The sequence below is a fragment of the Perca flavescens genome, chromosome 7, assembly GCF_004354835.1.
Source record: "Perca flavescens isolate YP-PL-M2 chromosome 7, PFLA_1.0, whole genome shotgun sequence".
Taxonomy (NCBI): domain Eukaryota; kingdom Metazoa; phylum Chordata; class Actinopteri; order Perciformes; family Percidae; genus Perca; species Perca flavescens.
The window spans coordinates 15,899,425-15,909,887 of NC_041337.1; positions in this window are offsets into that span (position 1 = coordinate 15,899,425).

Consider the following 10,463-nt stretch of genomic DNA (forward strand, 5'->3'; position numbering starts at 1 on the left):
TTGATGAAGATGTAGAATACAGTAATCACTTCTTTGTTTTGCTTTTTAAGGTACAAGCAAGTTGAGGAACACTGCATTTGATGTTTTACAGTACTGTCTTTTCTTTTCTATTTCCTAGCTATTTATTTTTGCTTTGATTCAAATCAACCTATGTTGTGATTGTACTGTATTGTTTTTCATCAATATATTTCCGATTTTGTTCAATGATTCAAATGTGTCTGTAGTATTCTCTCTACTACTGCAGTACTTTTACAGGGATGTATTTGCATGTAGTACCATAATGAAACATGTATCACCTATTTTGTACTACAATATTTAATGATTGTAAGAACAATGACACAGTGAAACCATGTGTAGCTTGTGTGTGGGTGATCTAAAGTAATGTTTCAATGGTATTTCACCATGAATTAGTTTTTTGAACCAATGATTGTGCAAGTGCAAGATTTCTTTAAAGATATGAATGCACAATGCAATGTTCTGAACATTGGACAGCCTGTGTTACACGTGATGACCGTTGTGAGTTTTGTGTCTAGAGTTTTGAAAAATTACGTCAAGGTTCTGAAATTAGTAGCAAAGTGATTGAAAAAACTGTAACATAATGTCCAAACAGTTATCCGTGTGCAATATAATTCTGTCGGAAGAACATAAATAAAATGACTAAACAACACATGTTCCTTCAGGCAAGTATGCAACATAACCAAGACTCTCCTGTCTGTGCCTGTAAATAATGAATTATTTTAGTTAAGCTTAAATTTTACTCAGATCTTGTGAGTGTGAGGACATAATAAAGTATATGTGTTTCTTTTGCTTCATGCTACACTACAGTGAACAGAGTAAAAGTCGTAGGATGGCTTTGGGCAGGCTGATGCTTTACAGAATATTCTTTAGCATAGAATTCCTCAAAAACCCCAATGAAAAAGCTAAGCAGAGATGGAGTGACCCTGCCCGGAGGAAGCCCGGGGCCCCCGTCTGGAGCCAGGCCCAGACGGTGGGCTCGTCGGCGAGCGCCTGGTGGCCGGGTTTGCCACGGAGCCCGGCCGGGCACAGCCCGAACAAGCTACGTGGCAACTCCCTCTCCATCCCATGGGCCCACCACCTGTGGGAGGAACCGTTGGGGTCGGGTGCGATGCCACATGGGTGGCAGTGAAGGTCAGGGGCCTCGACGGACCAGACCCGGGCAGCAGACGCTGGCTCTGGGGACGTGGAACGTCACCTCTGTGGGGAGGAGCCGGAACTGGTGCGGGAGGTGGAGCGCTACCGGTTAGATCTGGTGGGGCTTACCTCTCACGCACAGTCTTGGTTCTGGAACCATACTCCTGGATAGGGGTTGGACTCTTTTCTTCTCCGGAGTTGCCCAGGGTGTGAGGCGCCGGGCGGGGGTGGGGATACTCACAAGCCCCGGCTGGCGCCGCTGTGTTGGAGTTTACCCGGTGGACGAGAGGGTCGCCTCCCCACGCCTGCGGGTTGTGGGGGAAAACTCTGACTGTTGTTTGTGCATATGCACCAAACAGGAGTTCGGAGTATTCGGCCTTCTTGGAGACCTTGACTGGAGTCCTGCATGGGGCTCCAGTGGGGGACTCCATTGTTCTGCTGGGGGACTTCAACGCACACGTGGGCAATGATGGAGACACCTGGAGGCGTGATTGGGAGGAACGGCCTCCTGATCTAAACCAGAGTGGTTGTTTGTTGTTGGACTTCTGTGCTAGTCATGGATTGTCTATAACGAACACCATGTTCGAACATAGGGATGCTCATAAGTGTACCTGGTACCAGAGCACCCTAGGCCGAAGGTCAATGATCGATTTCATAATCGTTTCATCTGATCTGAGGCCGTATGTTTTGGACACTCGGGTGAAGAGAGGGGCAGAGCTGTCAACCGATCACCATCTGGTGGTGAGTTGGGTCAGAGGGTGGGGAAGACTCTGGACAGACCTGGTAAGCCCAAACGTGTAGTGCGGGTAAATTGGGAACGTCTGGAGGAGGCCCCTGTCCAACAGACTTTCAACTCACACCTCCGGTGGAGCTTTTCGTGCATCCCTGTGGAGGCTGGGGGCATTGAACCCGAGTGGACAATGTTCAAAGTTTCTATTGCTGAAGCTGCGGCGAGGAGCTGTGGTCTTAGGGTCTTAGGTGCCTCAAGGGGCGGTAACCCACGAACACCGTGGTGGACACCGGTGGTCAGGGAAGCCGTCCGACTGAAGAAGGAGTCTTTCCGGGATATGTTATCCGGAGGACTCCCGGAGGCAGTTGCAGGGTACCGAAGGGCCCGAAGGGCTGCAGCCTCTGCCGTGAAAGAGGCAAAGCAGCGGGTGTGGGAGAAGTTTGGAGAAGACATGGAGAAGGACTTTCGGTCGGCACCAAAGTGCTTCTGGAAAACTGTTCGTCACCTCAGGAGGGGGGCGGGGAACCATCCAAGCTGTGTACAGTAAGGATGGGACACTGTTGACCTCAACTGAGGAGGTAATAGGGCGGTGGAAGGAGCACTTTGAGGAACTCCTGAATCCGACTAATACGCCCTCTATGTTAGAGGCAGAGCTGGAGGATAATGGGGGATTGTCGTCGATTTCCCAGGCGGAAGTCACTGATGTAGTCAAACAACTACACAGTGGCAAAGCCCCGGGATTGATGAGATCCGTCCAGAAATGCTCAAGGCTCTGGGTGTGGAGGGGCTGTCCTGGTTGACACGCCTTTTCAACATTGCGTGGAAGTCTGGGGACGGTGCCAAAGGAGTGGCAGACTGGGGTGGTGGTTCCCCTTTAAAAAGGGGGACCAGAGGGTGTGTGCCAATTATAGGGGTATCACACTTCTCAGCCTCCCTGGTAAAGTCTACTCCAAGGTGCTGGAAAGGAGGGTTCGGCCAATAGTCGAACCTCGGGTTGAGGAGGAACAATGCGGATTCCGTCCTGGTCGTGGAACAACGGACCAGCTCTTCACTCTCGCAACGATCCTGGAGGGAGCCTGGGAGTATGCCCAACCGGTCTACATGTGTTTTGTGGATTTGGAGAAGGCGTATGACCGGGTCCCCCGGGAGATACTGTGGGAGGTGCTGCGGGAGTATGGGGTGAGGGGGTCTCTTCTCAGGGCCATCCAATCTCTGTACAACCAAAGCGAGAGCTGTGTCCGGGTTCTCGGTAGTAAGTCGGACTCGTTTCAGGTGAGGGTTGGCCTCCGCCAGGGCTGCGCTTTGTCACCAATCCTGTTTGTAGTATTTATGGACAGGATATCGAGGCGTAGTCGGGGTGGGGAGGGGTTGCAGTTTGGTGGGCTGGGGATCTCATCGCTGCTCTTTGCAGATGATGTGGTCCTGATGGCATCATAGGTCTGCGACCTTCAGCACTCACTGGATCGGTTCGCAACCGAGTGTGAAGCGGTTGGGATGAGGATCAGCACCTCTAAATCTGAGGCCATGGTTCTCAGCAGGAAACCGATGGAATGCCTTCTCCAGGTAGGGAATGAGTCCTTACCCCAAGTGAAGGAGTTCAAGTACCTTGGGGTTGTGTTCGCGAGTGAGGGGACAATGGAGCGGGAGATTGGTCGGAGAATCGGGCGCAGCGGGTGCGGTATTGCATTCAATCTATCGCACCGTTGTAGACGAAAAGAGAGCTTAGCCAGAAGGCAAAGCTCTCGATCTACCGGTCAGTTTTCGTTCCTACCCTCACCTATGGTCATGAAGGCTGGGTCATGACCGAAAAGAACGAGATCCAGGGTACAAGCGGCTGAAATGGGTTTCTCAGGAGGGTGGCTGGCGTCTCCCTTAGAGATGGGGTGAGAAGCTCAGTCATCCGTGAGGAGCTCGGAGTAGTGCCGCTGCTCGCTGCGTCGAAAGGAGCCAGTTGAGGTGGTTCGGGCATCTGGTAAGGATGCCCCCTGGGCGCCTCCCTAGGGAGGTGTTCCAGGCACGTCCAGCTGGGAGGAGGCCTCGGGGAAGACCCAGGACTAGGTGGAGGGATTATATCTCCAACCTGGCCTGGGAACGCCTCGGGATCCCCCAGTCGGAGCTGGTTAATGTTGCTCGGGAAAGGGAAGTTTGGGGTCCCCTGCTGGAGCTGCTCCCCCCGCGACCCGACACCGGATAAGCGGACGAAGATGGATGGATGGATGGATGGAGAATTCCTCTTATACTGTACTGAGAATACTAACTGAATGAATGTGGAGGCTTTAAAGGAATACGCCACTGTTTGTTGAAATAGGGCTTATCACGGTCTACCCTGGCTGTAGATAGGTGGGCCAACGCATTTTTTGTCTCAGTGCAAGTAATTAGGTTGTTTTTTTGTCTTTTGTTGGCTCACTTTTACTCACAACATGCTAACATAGGATTCCATTCACTACGCTAAGCTAACTAGCGGCGGCGCTGCCGGTGTTGCACCGGACTAAAACAATGCATGCACAAAAACTGCATTGGCCTACCTATCTACAGTTAGGGGAGACCGTGATAAGCCCTATTTCAACAAACGGTGGCGTATACCCCTTTAAAACACAAATGTATTTTCCTTATCCTATGCTTGCATCATACAGTCTATGGCTAGCATGCGCATTCACACATATTGTGTCTATCAAGTAAAATCAATTCATATTGCAGGATGTTAACTATGTCTGTTAAAATGTTTAGCGTAATGACCACAAGCAACATTCCTCCCGCTGTTGCTCTTCATGTACCTCCATCCTCTCTCCCACACCCTTAATTTCGTCTCTCTCTCCCTCCCTCTTTTCGTCTCTCCTCTCATTCCTACTCCCTCCTTCTTGCATTTCTCTCTCTCTCTCTCTCTCTCTCTCTCTCTCTCTCTCACACACACACACACAAACACACACACACACACTCTCCCTTTCTTCAGCCTCCTCGCAGTCCAGATGGCCTAGCTGCCCCCACACTCACTCCCCCACATACACTCACTCGATACACTCCACCCTACTCCTCCTCTCCCCTATGGGAACAACTCTTCCTTTAAAGGAATAGCCCTTATCTTCCCCACCCCAAACACTACTATGCTCATATTCAAAATGTATGCAACCCCCCCCCCCCCCAACCAAACACAAACACACACACACACTCTTCAATACATCTCTACTGTCCATCCACAGACCACAGGCTTATATACGCCCACTCAAATAAACGCTGACGCAAAATAATTTGTTCACAATTCTCCTCTTCTGCAGTACAGTGTCTGATGAGAGTATAGTAGGAGTGCTGGTATTGTAGGTGTGATATATGGCACAGTGAGATGTGGCCAGAGCATGGCTGTTCTTCCCATGTTTGTGCTTTGTTTTTATTGTTTTATTCTTCTCATTCCATCACACAAAAAATCATTTCATCTCCTCTGATAATCTGTTCACCGACACCTTTCCATGGTGACTCAGCTGTTGCTAAGCAAAGCCAGGATCTTTAGAATGTCTTTCAATGAGATGCACATGGTTCATGGCATGGCGAGAAACTGGCATTGGGAGGACTGCCGAGAAACCTATCACAAGTGCAATCCTACCTGCGATCAGGCACGGAGCACCAGAGAGAAACTAAGGGATGGTTGTCAGAGCAGAGAGAGGTGGGACTACTACTGGATGAGGGAAGAGGACTATTGTTGTAGTGTGTACTTGTGTTGATTGGCCAGGGAATAAAGGAGAAAGGGGGGATAGTTGGTGTATGAACAGAGTGTTTTCTAGGGCTTGGTGTGTGGTGGTGGTGTAGGCCAGGGGAGGAGGGTGTGGTTAACGGTTATAGCACTCACAGGAAGTCGTGAGGCAGGGAAACGGGAAGTGAACCACCCCCACACTGTTCCAAGGCCGTGGCGGCGCTGTCCTCGGGGCTGGAACTAACTGACCTCAGCTCACAGCTCCAACCACACCTTGTAGACACCCCCCCCCACACACACACACACACACACACACACACACACACACACACACACACACACACACATACAGAAGATGATGCATGGTCACTTGCTCACATAAACAGAGATTGCCGAAGTAGACGTCAACCATGTCTGGTCATAGGTTACACACACACACACACACACACACACACACAATCTGTCACCACACAACAATAACATATCGGTGACATACAATTAAAGATGAATAAGTATTTATTGTTATAGATTAACTGTCTCAAGCTATTTTTATGTTTCTAGATATTGATTTTCATACAGCCACAGTTCTCGGCAGGTTGAAAATCAGTTAAAAAAATAAATGTAAAATTGAAATATGTGAGATTTGTAGAGAATTGGCTAGGTTTCTTTAAGTTATAAAAATGCTCCAAAACATGACAGCTCCATAATAAGTGCTCTTAAAGCAACGACAAATGATCTGACAATGTGTTTAGCTTATAAACCGGCAATACTTTGAAAGAGATGTGATGAAATTGAAGTCTTTTACATCAAGCACCTTTTTTTTTCTTCCGTGACATAAGCTAACCTGAACTTCCTCACAGAGCCTCAGACTGCGCGGTATGCCAGCCGCCTTCGCTGACACTTGGCCACCATGATCTGGCTTTTCAGTCGACACACACGTTTATTCAGTTCATTCATTACGAGCCAACTGACCCCAGGCGACGTGGCTCAAACCCTTCAACCTGGTCAGCTGACTTAATAGAGAGAATGCTGTGGTGCAACAAAGGTTAAAGCTAGGAGAGCTAGTGTGAAAAGACAAAACACACACACACACACACACACACACACACACACACACACACATTGCAATAATTCAAACATGTATTATTAACTGAGTCAAACAGAGTAAAACATGAAGACAGATGATGAAAATAAACACGTTCCCATCTCCACCAATAAGATAACAGTCAGTGTATGTAGTCAGTGACCAATGTGACCCTGATCATCATGGTTGCACATTATGTTACCTTGGTGACCGGGTTTAATCTCTCCACAGAGAGCTGCATCCCAATCTGACCCTTAACCCCGATGAAAGAAAGGTCACCGGGGTCACACACTCCTATGGTTCATTTTCTACACGACCATTTTCCTGGTGAAGGGTGTTTGTAATATCAGCTTTCATGGGCAACAGCAAAAAAGCAAAAGCCCCTGGTAATTTGTTAAATTGTAACGAAGTTGTCGTGATAGGATTACTGCAAACCAGACTAAAGATACTGTGAGTTTGTCTGTCTATTTTATGTTTGAAACATAAATAGCAAAGATTGCAACACTCCGTTGTCCTTTGAGTTTTGGCAGTGTTGTAACAGGGTGCACCTGTTTTTCATAAAGACCTATAAGCAAAAACAATGAAAACCAATATAGGCACAATAAAACCAGAAGCACATGTCGTACAACGCTGTAACAGTTTACATCCAGTTAGTTTTTAAGGCCACATAAATATTTACATTTATTTACATTCTCTCTAAGATTCATGTGACCTTTTTTTTCTAGTTTCTAATACAATCTTTGCAGAAAAATGTATTAAGGTCTGTTGGACAAAAAAACAGAAACGCCTCTGAGTTGAACTCTAAGTCTTTTTTTTTTATGATTTTCTTGTGTCTGAATATGGGCCATACATACTCTCAAAGGAGTAGCATAATCTGGAAATAGTAAAGGGCTTTCTTATCTGTTGCGGGGAGAGTCAGTAAAAAATATATTGTACTACATTTAAAAGCAACTTTGGAAAGATTTGTTTGAATACATCAAGGTCCCTCCATCTAATTTTGCACTTAATTTTATACATGTCATTTTTAGATTTCCATTATATATTAATCTCAGTGAGAGGTCAGAATGTAAAAAGATATTGCATTATATTCTCCTGAAAGGGTGTGCACATGCCACTGTACAGATCTCACCAGAAATAAGTTTTTTAAAGCATTCTTTAAAAAAAAAAACGTCTAGGAGTTGAATGCCATTTTGTTAAATTTTTTATTTTAATAAACAATTCAAAAGGCAAGGAGACAAAAAACATGAAATGTAACGAGTAATGCTGCATAAGTAAATGATGATGTATGCCGTGATTTCTGTTGCACACACAAAGATATAGAAACAAGTGAACAGTAAAATGTGTTTACCGAAACCAACTCAATTATAAAGGGTATGTAGGTCTCGATTCAAAATACTAGATTTGATTTATTTAAAAAGTTCCACAGAATTTGAAATACTTTAAAGTAACAAATTATAGCGTGCATTCTGAATGAATTTACTTTATGATATATATATATATATATATATATATATATATATATATATATATATATATATATGTAAGTATATGAATACACTTTCTTATCCTGCACCTTGTAAATTTATTGTGCATATGAATAATGGGATTAATAAGAGAAATGGCTTCTGCAGATGTCAAATAAGAACAGCAGAACTGATTGAACGGCTTTACACTAAGATGGGCTCAAACAACAGTCTCAGCGTCTTAGGGTAAATACATCATCACAAATAGTACTTTGTCTCAGTATTTTAAAATAATATCACGTTAAAGCAGCATGTGAGGTGACATTCAACAAGTCTGTTTTCTATCATTTTCAGTAATGAAGTAGCCATTCTTGAAGACATTTAAACAAAATCATTGAATGGGTGATTTAGCTTTGAGATAAAAAAAAAACATAATAAAAAAAATGAAAATTATCAAAGGGTTTTTCCACAAGCGGCAACAGCCTCTGCTCCCTAGTTAGTGTGTACACTGCTCCCTCTACTGGTAAATAGGCAGCGTTATGTTGCTCTCTGTTTTACAGTAAAACTGCAGAGCTCTGTGTGAGGACAAAAGACCGCCATATGTCATTTATTTTGAATATTACCTTTTATAATAAGTGAAATAAGTTTATTTTACTCCGTTGTGCTGATTTTTAATATTCAACTTGATTAAATATATCACAGAGAAACCGGAAATGTATATTTTGTCAATAAAGTCTGGCAAATCTTAGCCATTAAATGAAATATTCCTTATTTACACACTTGATGAAATATGAAAAAGGAGAGTTGTCTATCTGGTGAGCAGATAATTCAAAACCTTGCTTTCTGAATATCCAAACATATTCAAGCACAGTCCAGGCAGGATTTTTTGTTTTGATTTTGGTGTTCCTCCTTATAATCTGCTGAGGTGAGTTAGCATTTCATGGGCTGACGAACCTGAGATTGAGCCTGAAATTACCATTCTCAGGTTGGACAGTCCTAGAAAGAACCACTCAAGAGTTAAAGCAGGACTTGGCGTGCTGCTTCAGGCTGCTCCGTGAGCCTCAGCACGCAACAGTGTCCACACTGAGTGCAAGTCCTTTGACAAAAACAAAATCACTTGATTAAAAAGATGCAATAAATGTCTATTTGTATGTATCTATAAAACATTTTTTTTTTTACTATTTGAGGATAATTCTGGTCCGTTCACACATCTGAAAATGTGCACCTTCTGGGTGATACGCTGGTGGGTGTTACTGTTTTCTGCATACTATGAATGTTCCGATGCCCAACTTTCTACTTTATGGAAAAGAATAATACTGAATGAATACTGTTGGTCACCAGCATTGCTAATCACCATCCTCCAGAGGCTGTGCTTTTTTTTTTTAACTCATTACACAAAATGTAATAACAGTGTCTGCTCAAATAACCTGTACTCTAGGGTTTTGATTTTTGTGACCAAAGGAGGCTATTTTGTTGTTGCTGTGTTGTAAAGTCATTAAACAAATAAAACTATAAATTAAGATAATTCAGCATCCATAATGTGACACAATGTAGATTGACAGTTTGAATTTTGGCGCCAGAAACAACCTTCATCCATTAAGAATAAAAAATTAGAAAATATACCTAAAAAAGCCATCGATTAAAGTAACAATAGTGACTTTTGTTCCTCCTGTAAAAAAAACAACAAAAAAAATCTATACATATGTCACTCGGTCTTTATGTTTATAGGAGGATACAGATGCTGTCCTCATTGTAAAATTTCATATCTCATTTCAATAACATGTAGCTTTTACAATGACAAACTCCAAATAGCCACAATTAAATGCATTTACACAACATATCTGGCTCATATGCATGCAAATGTTCTCATTCAAAAAACTCAGAGCACAATATAAGAAGTTTAACATCACAACTGGCTCTCTGTTGTTAGCTAACCTGCGCTGAAATCACTCAGAGAGCAATTAAACACTCCAACAACAGAGCCTAATGCACAAACTGCATCTCATACTAAAAACATCTAAATCACCCTGGCCTGACTTTATGAGGATAGTCCAATCACTTACAAATGTTACTCTCGTGATTAACTATGCAGATGGAAAGCATGCATGCACGCACGTCTGCACGCACACACACACACACACACACACACACACACACACACACACACACACACACACACACACACACAGAGAAAGAGTGAAAGGAGAAAGAGGGAGAGAAAGGGAAAGACAATACTTTACCCTCTTCAACAGTCTAATCCAAATCCTCTTCTCATGATTCAGAAAATACTTCACCGTCTGAATTATTCATCTTCAACTATTTGCATTAAGCCACTGTGCTGTGTTGGCCTAC